Here is a 10,000-nt window from a genome sequence, read left to right as displayed (position 1 = left end):
ATACGAAATGTACAAATTTTCATTTCTTCATCGCGTATTTGTCAACAATATATAATGGCCAGATAAAAACTTTTTACGATACATCTTTTTTTTTTTTTTTTTTTTTTTTTTTTCCAATCAAAGCAACTTCTACCTTTTATAATATAAACAAAGATTCTTCAATGTTTTCATATGTTTATCATTATCGGATATAAGTCCGAGTTTATTCGAAGGATCATTGAGATCATTGAGATCATTATAAAATGGAAGACTTAATATATTTATAGATCTTTAAACTTTTATCTTGGATTGCAACAAAAGAATATTTCTTTCCTTTTCTTTTTTTCTTTTTTCTTCTCTTTTCTTTATCCTTTACATACACATATTTCATTATATGTGTTTCATTATATTACTTACATAGAAAGTATTCTCATACTTTTTCGTTCTTATGTATTGAAAAATTTAGAAAAGGTTTACCATTTAGTTCGGTCCGAATAAAGTTATAAAATAACGAACAGTGTTTGAATATTTTCTTGTACGATTGTATCGTAAAAACGTTATCGTTTATTCATTAATTATTTTAAACATTTTTGAGCTTGAATTATTTCAGAAACTGTATTACTTTTTTTTTATGGTACAAATACTTTTTCTATGAGGAAAAAGATAAAAAATAAATAGAAAAGAAAAGCGTAAAGTTTATTAATTCGTCCGTGCTTGCTCGCTCGCAAGAGAGAGAGAGAGAGAGAGAGAGAAAGAGAGAATGAGAGAGTGAGAATATATATATATATATATATAGAATTGTTGACACACCTATATGTAAATATATATATATATATATATATATATATATATATATATATATATATATATAATAAGTTTTATATAGGTGTGTCCGTATAAACGATTCTCATAAGAAGAGAAAAAGAGAGAAGTGAGGTGGGAGGGGAGGGGGAGAGAAAAGTAATGTCGTCGGTCTCGGTTATTTTCAGAAGGTTCTATCCGTGGATTTTGGAGTCGAATATCGTAGATCTGCACGTGACGTATGTACGTAGAATTAAAGAAAGAAAGAGAGAGAGAGAGAGAGAGAGAAATGTCGATCGATAGGAAACCATCGTAGGATTCTCGTACGTGAGCTCACCAGTTCTCTTTTCTTGGCGTTATTCGACCATCGTTAAAAAGAAACGAATAAGAATCAACCATGTTCTTCTTCTTTTCTTTTTTTTTTTTTTTCTCTCTCTCTTTTCGAGCGATGCGACGTCGTGTACGTGTTCCCTTTGCAAAAATACGAGAGCTTTAACTTTGTTCAACGTCACACTTCGAAAATATCTATTCGATATCGACAATTTTTACAAGATCGAAAGATAGAGAAACTTATTTTACAATTAATCTCTCGTACTTCGGTATTCAATCGTGCAATTTAATTGAACATACAAAAATATATATGGGAATTACGTTATAATGTAACTTCAACGACGTGATTAATATCTTTTTGATTGTTTCTTTTTCTTTTTTTCTTTTTCTTTTCTTTTCTTTTCTTTTTTTCTTTTTTTTGTTCACCTTTTGTTTTGTTCACACGATTTTTTTTTCCTCCATCTTATCGATATATATATATATATATATATATTTAAATATATGAATATAACTTCGTAATTATCGTAAGTGAAACGTTATGAAAAAGAGAAAATATATGTTTGTATTCGTTGGAACAAAAAATAAGGATCGATTGAAAGTGTCAGCGTAATTAATTAAAATCGCGAATAAAAGTCGACTTATGGGCAAAGTCGAAGGTAAGCGATTAAAAAATTTTCCGAGGATATAAAAAGGATTATAAAAAGGAAATATTACGGTAAACTTGTCGATACTTCGTCGAAGCATCGTAGAATTTTCTTCGTTAGATTCTCCTTTCGTTAAGTTAAAAACTTCTTTCTACTTTGTTGTTAGCAACTTCGTACACGTAATAATAATTTTTCCTATATTCGACAAATATATTCCATAAAGCACGTTTTATAATTGCGCGTTATTTAATTCTCATAAGAAGGATTACAAAATCCTTTTTGCGCTTTAAGAGGAATATGGCGACGACACGGTTGAAGCTTCTTATAAGTTCGGACACTTGGTACGCACGGATTTTAATTTAAATATAATTAAAGGCATCGAGCGATGAGTAAAGGCTTGACGAGGATGGTGCGCATCATATTTCCTCTCATGCATTATTCCTATCTCGTTCTCTTTCTCTCTCTTTCTTTCTTTCTCTCTCTCTCTCTCTCTCTCTTTCTCTCTCTTTCTCTTTCTCTCTCTTTCTCTCTTTCAACGAAATTTAATTGACTCCTTTATTATAAGTTTTCGAAGAAGCCGAGACTAAAAACTTATTATCACGAGTCCGATGAAAATATTTCACAGAAATGGCGAATGATAATATTTCAAAAATTGTTAAAAAATTTTCAAGGAAAATTAAAGAGATAACGATAAGGATTTTCAATATCGAAAAATCGTGATATCGTAGCGACCAGTAAAATCGATAAAGATCGTAACTAATACACACGCGAGATAAAGTTAATACCGATTGGATCTATTTTAAAAAATTTCATTCCTTATATAGGATATAATGTAATTTATTTGTTATATATTATGAAACATTATTATCAATTTTTTTAATAATTTTTGTAAAGAAAAATATTTCACGAATTTTATATTGAACACTATATATATATATATATATATATATATATATATATATTGTTTTTACTCATATAGTATATACGTTTTAGAGTAAAGATTTACGATATTCGTAGATACGTATATCCGACGTAAGCGAACTTCCGGGTATACGAATACTTTTCGTTGAAAATAGTATCATGAAATGTTGTTTATTTTGAGATTAGACACGCAATTTTCATATACGGCTTTCGTTTCTTTCCTCAAAACATCGTAAATATATATATATATATACAAGAAAATAGAAGAGCAACACGGTGGTATTATCGATCCGATGACGCATACAACAAAAACTTTTTAAGAACGTTATCGATTTTATTTTAACCTGCACGTTTAGCGTTAAAGGCTTTATAACAGTTTCGAGAAAATATCTATGCATTACGAAATTCAGCATAATCGCGTGTCAAACGCGAAATGACGTGCCTTTAGTGAGAATATAGATCGATAGCCGGATAATTGCATTTTGTAAAATCATGTTGACTAATTATGACATAATTATTATAACGACCGGGTAATAGGATTTTTTTTCTGTTTTTTTTTTTTTTCCTTTTCTGTTTCTAATATAAACACATTTTGTTTCATTAAAATTTATATCTCGTAAAAGATGTTAATATCATGTTAAATTTCACGTTTATCAGTTATAGCTATAAAGTAATGGTCTTTTCTCTCTCTCTCTCTCTCTCTCTCTCTCTCTCTTTCTGTCTGTCTTTCTATGAACGTCGAGGAAAAGAGAATAAACATCGTAAAATATTTTTAATGGAAGCGACTAACAATATGTTGAGTCATCATCCGTTCTAGTCAACGGGTTAAAAATTTATTATAGAGTCGTGAGATCGCGTATTCTATGTACTCTAATATGGAATGGAAATTTTAATTCAAAGGTTACGCGATGGGATACGCCAATATGATAGAGGATGGTACCGATGAAATAGGAGGCCGTTGCACGCGATATATAAACGAATTATTCCGCATTTTACGTACGGAGCTTGTGTGTTATGTGTCCTTTGTGTTTGTATGTGTAAATACTAACTCCATACTTATAACCTCTTAAGTAGTATGAACGTAGAAATATGTGTGAGTACATACTTGTAATGTATCCTGAGTGTTTACGACTTATCATACGTCGTTTGTATTCCGAAAAAGCGATAAAGATTCGCTGGGTTATGCTTATATCGCGTATAAACGATGTATAAGTAGAAAAAGAGACAGGCAGAGAGAATAAGAGAGAGAGAGAGAGAGAGAGAGAGAGAGAGAGAGAGAGAGAGAGAGAGAGAGAGACTTATTATATAAAACAAAAAAAAAAAGAAAAAGAGAAACAATTTCGATTGTGACAATTATTGAGAAAGTGAAATCTAAGCTAAGTGAAAAAATGAATTTTATCTTATATTATAATCGTCACATTTCATTGATGTATATCATAAAAAAAAAAAAAAGAAAAGAAATACGACGTCATTAAAAGAGAGAATGTACGATTTTTATTGAATTTTTGTAATCTCTGGCTCGTTTATTCGTGGTTTATCGATCCTACCAGGAATTCCGTGCGACTCTTAATCGCGCAGGTATAATACATATTTTTCCTGCTCTGCAGTTTGTTGTCGAGAGCGTTCTAGGTAAGTCTCTCTGTAATTTCTCCTTCGCGTTCTCTTCACATATACAGGCTGTTCCAAAAGTTTTAAATCCCATACTTCAGGAACGTATCGAGGGATTCCCATTGGACAACTTTCTGCAGTTGTTTATTTATTTATTTATTTATTTTTTTTTTTTTCTTTTTTCTTGTAAAACACTAAAACATGTAGCATATATAGAGAAGAGGAACGATTCATCAGCAGGATGCGGATACAAAGTTTTTATTATTTATAAATGTATAAGTTTTTGTTATAGCAGTTGAATTAAATGATAAAGAAAGAAGAAGAAGAAAAAAGAAAAAAAGAAAAAAGGAAAAAACAAACTTAATTGCGTTAGATTATATTCTCGATGCAATTTTATCAAATTTGGATCTATCAAAAGGGCTAAAGTAGATATTGTTTAATGTATTCTATGATAAACGATCAATTTCATAAGTTAACCCTTTGCACTCGAGGGTTCCGGAGCGGAGCCATTTAAAATTTATCTTCAAACTCGAGGGCTACGGAGACAATGCAAATAATTTTGAATTTTTAACATAATGACAAAAACAAGTCGTAAAAACTATTTATAGGATATTTCACTTTTGGTAACAAATGACGGTCGCGGCTCATGGATAATTATGTTCTCGATAACAGCAGACATTTGTATTCATAAACAATTAAAAAAATAATAACATTTTTTTCATTAAAATTGCTTCGAGTTGCTGATAATATGAATGGAAAAAAATTTCGAGTGCAAAAGGGTTAATATCGTAAGTTGGTCCGAACGGTAATTGATATTTATTAAAAATGTTTGCTCTATGGGATCACCTTGATACGTTTCTCAAATATTGCACAAATCTTTTTGGACACCTTGTATATATTCTTACATACGTAGGAGGTAGTTACATAGGTAGGTGAGTAGCAACCAGAAAACGAGCGATGAGAATCGACTAGCTCTGAGGGTAACGGACGGCTCGAGCCAGTCGAACCGTTGCTTTCACGCGAATCGTGCCTCTTCAAAGTGTCTTCCGTATTTCTATTTCTCTTTCTCTTTCTTTTTTTTTTTTACTCTCTTTCTCTCTCTATTTCTATCTCTTTCATTCTCCGTTTCTAGTACGAAGACGTGGAATCGATTTTTTAAATTCGGCTACGTTCCAAATAATTTAACTTTTTCGTTCGGTGTGAGAGGTACCTTTACATTTGTAAGCCTTTCTAATTATCTCCGAAGAAATCGTATAGATCTTCTGGTATGTTTTCAATTGATTCTCGAAATAAAATATACGATAAGATTATATAGATATTTCCTTTTACGTAGTTATATTTGTAATGATATCTGATTTTTTTTTCTTCTCTCTCTCTCTCTCTCTCTCTCTTTTTTTTTCTTTCCTTTTCTTTTGGTCCATTTCAAATAATAAGGATTTAGGATGATCAATAATTCTTTCTTTTTTTCTTTTTCTTATTAACGAATGTATGTCGATTTTAATCAAAACGTTACAAATTATTGAAAATATATATATATATATATATATATATATATATATTCTAAATTTTTATTATTTTTGTATTATTTTTAAGAAAGTTAAAAAAAAGTAATGTCATTTCTTATGAGTTATTTTTAAACGTTATTTTTTTAATCGTTCCTATTCAATGTATCGTTTATTATATACAGAATTCGTGAGAAAAGGAAATATGTAAATATTTTTCAACAGCGCTTGTAGCGTTTGTTGTGAGAGAAACTTAATACCAGCAGGACGTCTCCGTGTGATATACAATCGATCGAGTCGCGTCTCGAGGTCGACGTACTTGCGTTAACTGGAACCTTCTAAGGAGGGCAGCGTATCGTCCTGCGAAAAAGGACAACTCGGCGACGTTTATAGCGAGTGATCGACGATCTCCTTGCGAAAACGAAAATTATCCTTCTTCGTTTTTCTTGAAGAAGAAACTTGATGTTGTCGAGTTTGAAAAAGAGAGACAGACAGACAGACAGACAGACAGAGAGAGAGAGAGAGAGAGAAAGAGAGAGAGAGAGAGAGAGAGGAACGTATATTTTCGTTGAAAATATCGTCGATGTCGAGACGAGGTACTTGAAGAAACGTCTTTCAAATTTTTCTGCCTTTTGATAGACGATAGAAAAAGAATAGAATAAAATAATATGGGATAAGATAAAATAGAAAGGAATGCAATAGGATATGTTTATGTTTGGTTGGATAACTTCAAAAAAGAAAAAAAAAAAATAAAACGAAAGGAAAAGAAGAAGAGGAAGAAGGAGGAGAAAAGAAGAAAAAGAAGAAGAAGAAGAACAACAACGGAAACTAAATTACAGTTGGTTGTCGTCGTAAAATCAATTTACGAAATTAATCCTTTACGATCCCGTCTGTCTCATTCAATGGACTATCAGCAAGTCCGTATTATTTCGTGAAATCAATTTGTTAAATTAATCCCTTGCGATTCGTTTGTCTCGTTCAATGGACCATCAGAACATCCAAGTCTATTTCGGAACAAAATGTTATAAAATATTTAAGGATTTGGAATAGTATTGAAATAATGATATGAAACATTATACCAGATAATATTTTATGATTTAATTTTTTACAATTGAATCATCGAAACATGAACGACGAAGGAAAACGAGTTTCTAAAAATAATTGTAAAATAAAATAATAATAATAATAATAATAATAATAATAATAATAATAATAATAAAAATGATTATCATTATTATTATTTGCATTTCATTTGAGCGTTAATTGTAAAATTATAATTAACTATTTAATAGAACATGACTGACAAAGCAATAAGTCGATTTCATTTAAAAACTAAGAAATACTGTTTGAAATAATTAAACGATTATCGTATAAAATAAAATTGAAATTGAAAATTGTTATTATTATTATTATTATTATTATTATTATTATTATTATTAAACCGAACAAAGTTTTTCGTTGTCGAGGAATCCGATAATAAGAAAAAATAAATAAATATATTCGAATGAGACTGTTCGTCATTCTCGTCGTGTTTTCTCGACAACCAACTCGACAGCTGTCACAAACTATCGGTCTGGATTTCCACGGATGAGTTCGTAGCGAAGGAATAGAAGTATAAGAAAAAGTAAAAGAAGATGAAGAAGAAGAAGAAGAAGAAGAGGAGGAAAAGTAGGAAAACGCGTGGAAGGAAAGCTTTCGGTGTGAAAGATTTTCGATGTCTAGACGTGTTTTCTCTTTCTATTTCTCTCTCTCTCTCTCTCTTTCTTTCTTCGAGCGTCTTTCAGGAAGACCCGCGGCAACATCGAGAATCTAGCTAGGTTGGAAATTCGAGAGTGGAAGAATGGTTCGTCGCTTTCTTCATCCCTTTCGAATCTTCCTTCTTCCTCGTATCGAAGAAAGTTTTAGAATATAACCTTGGAAGAAGAAAAAGAGGATGAGAAGGAGTAAAAGGAGGAGGAGGAGGGGGAGGAGGAGGAGAAAAAGAAGAAGAAGGTAGCGAAGGTGATGGCGGGTAGCAGGCAGTCGAGATGATTGATAGCAAAGAGCACGAGCGTGTGGTACAATGGGGCTAGAAATATGAGAGTGGAATAAAATTCATACCGGTTGCCAAGGGAGACGTTAGCGCGTAGCGCGATTGAGATGCAAATGTGCGACGAGACACCCGGTAGAAGTGAAGGAATATTTTCTCTTTCTCTCTCTCTCTCTCTCTCTCTCTCTCTCTCTCTCTTTTTTTTTTTATCTTGTTAAGAGTAACGATACATTAGCTCTTTCTGTCTCTGTGGAGACTCGCAAAAGAGAAATTTTTTGCTCTTCTCTTCGAGTCGAAAGATGACCTTACTAAAATTCTTCTTTTGATTTTATGCGTTCTTTTTCTTCTTTTTGATTAAAATCGATATTAGTTGTATGAATTAGTTATAATAAATCGAACCTATTTCATGTATACGTATATATATATATATAGATGTGTGTGTGTGTGTATGTACATACGTGGAATAATTTATTTCGTAATCTACGCGAACTCTACGACTTGTTTTATTAATACCACGATATTTTTTGTCTCGTTTAGGTTTATCCTTCGAGTCCGGTTAATGGCTGTCACGGTCGTCGGCTAGGGGCCAGGCGTCTGAGGAAGTTTCCAGGCTGTCAGAGCAAAAATACAGCTTGTACCCGATGAGTGTGAGTATAATCTATTATTTATATGTGTGTATATGTAATACTTATCATTCGCTTAAATTAACATTTGCCGAAATTTTTTTGGAACGCTGCCACTTCGCATGTCTCGATAGTTCTTTCCTTTTTTCTTTCTTTTTTCTTTTATTTCTTTCTTTTTATATATATATATATTTTTTTTTTTTTTTTTTTTTTTTTTTGAATAACAAGGAAGGAAAATAGACGTCACGTAGTCACGTAGATGTCACGCAGAAAAAATTTATTCGATAATATTGTCGAGAGAAAATTTATATTTGTTATTTGGCGCGAAAATCGAAAGCCGAGAGATTCTTGTTCTTTTTCTTCCCTCAAGTTTTTTCTTTCTTGGTGTTTTTTCTTCTTTTTTTTTCTTTCTTTTTTTTTTTCAACTTCTCCGACGATTACGCAGTTATCTAAAAATTTCCTTCAGAAGACTTTGTGTCATCTTTCAATTAACGCGTAAAACTTCATTGGTATAAAAACGTGGCTCCTTCACCAAGAAGAAACTTACGAGTTCCTCGCCAGCTCAATGAGGGTCTCGACTTTTATTGAACTTAATTTCTTCGACTCGATTGATTTAACTCGATCGCGACACTCGCCTTTACTATTATAAACGAATTCGAAAAGCTCCCGATACTCTTTCTAGTTATACATACGTATGATTACGAACATAGAAAACATTATTAATTTATATTAATTTATTTATAAATAGCGACGCTTTTAATGTGTCGAATTTGACGAATGATTATGAGCTTATATAGCGAATTACGATAATGAAAATGCAATTATCATTGGAACTTTACTTGTTTCATCGTTTTTTTTGTTCTATTTCTTTTCTTTTGGTTTTTTTTTCGGGAAGAAATTTTTTCACGATAAATTTACAAAATATTAACTTCTATTAAGTTTCTATACTTTGTCCGAGTTATATACATCTGTAGATGTTGTAAAATTGAAAAAAAAAAAAAAAAAAAGAAAAGAAAAGAAAAGAAAAGAAAAGAAAAAAAATGATGGGACTTATCGTAAAGACCTTCGGTTAGTGATAAGCTTCAGTGTGATAATAAAAATAAGTAAGTAGTAATACCGTTATCTTTTCTAACAGGTTAGATTGGCAGGTGGTCATATGGTGAAGCAGAGGAGGTTTATCGGGAACACAAACAACAAGATGATCAATATACGGGAACATTTATAGGCCCTACGATATTAGTGAAATATATATCAAACGAAGAAAATCAAGTATTTTCGAATCGAAAGAAGGGGAAAGGTTTTTTTAGGTGACCTTCCTGAATGTGGCGGATCCGAAGGTCAATTTTAGTTGATGAAGAAGTGTCACGTTACGAATGTATTAGGGTGCTCTTGTTTGTGAGGTGCTAAAAAGAAGGTTATTAATTCAAGATAGAAAAAGGAAAAAAGGAAAAGGGAAGGATAAGAGAAAAGTGAGACAAGAGAAAAGCAAGGTGATAACCGAGAGAGGAAGGAAGAACGATATATAAATGCGTCGGTTGATGCATCTGGCATAATTTACTTGCC

At 31.6% G+C, this 10,000-nt stretch overlaps 1 long non-coding RNA gene across 1 annotated transcript in view; it reads left to right on the top strand.

Annotated features, from left to right (window-relative positions):
* Nucleotides 1-10,000, top strand: part of LOC124423937 — a 15,671-nt gene that overhangs the window by 4,098 nt on the left and 1,573 nt on the right. Inside the window, exons 2-3 of the long non-coding RNA XR_006942198.1 lie at nt 8,352-8,461; nt 9,573-10,000. The exon at nt 9,573-10,000 is cut by the window's right edge and continues 76 nt beyond it. This is a non-coding gene — a long non-coding RNA (uncharacterized LOC124423937). The remainder of the gene's footprint in view (nt 1-8,351; nt 8,462-9,572) is intronic.

This window comes from Vespa crabro, chromosome 4, assembly GCF_910589235.1.
Source record: "Vespa crabro chromosome 4, iyVesCrab1.2, whole genome shotgun sequence".
NCBI lineage: Eukaryota > Metazoa > Arthropoda > Insecta > Hymenoptera > Vespidae > Vespa > Vespa crabro.
This window is presented reverse-complemented; position numbering and strand designations above follow the sequence as displayed.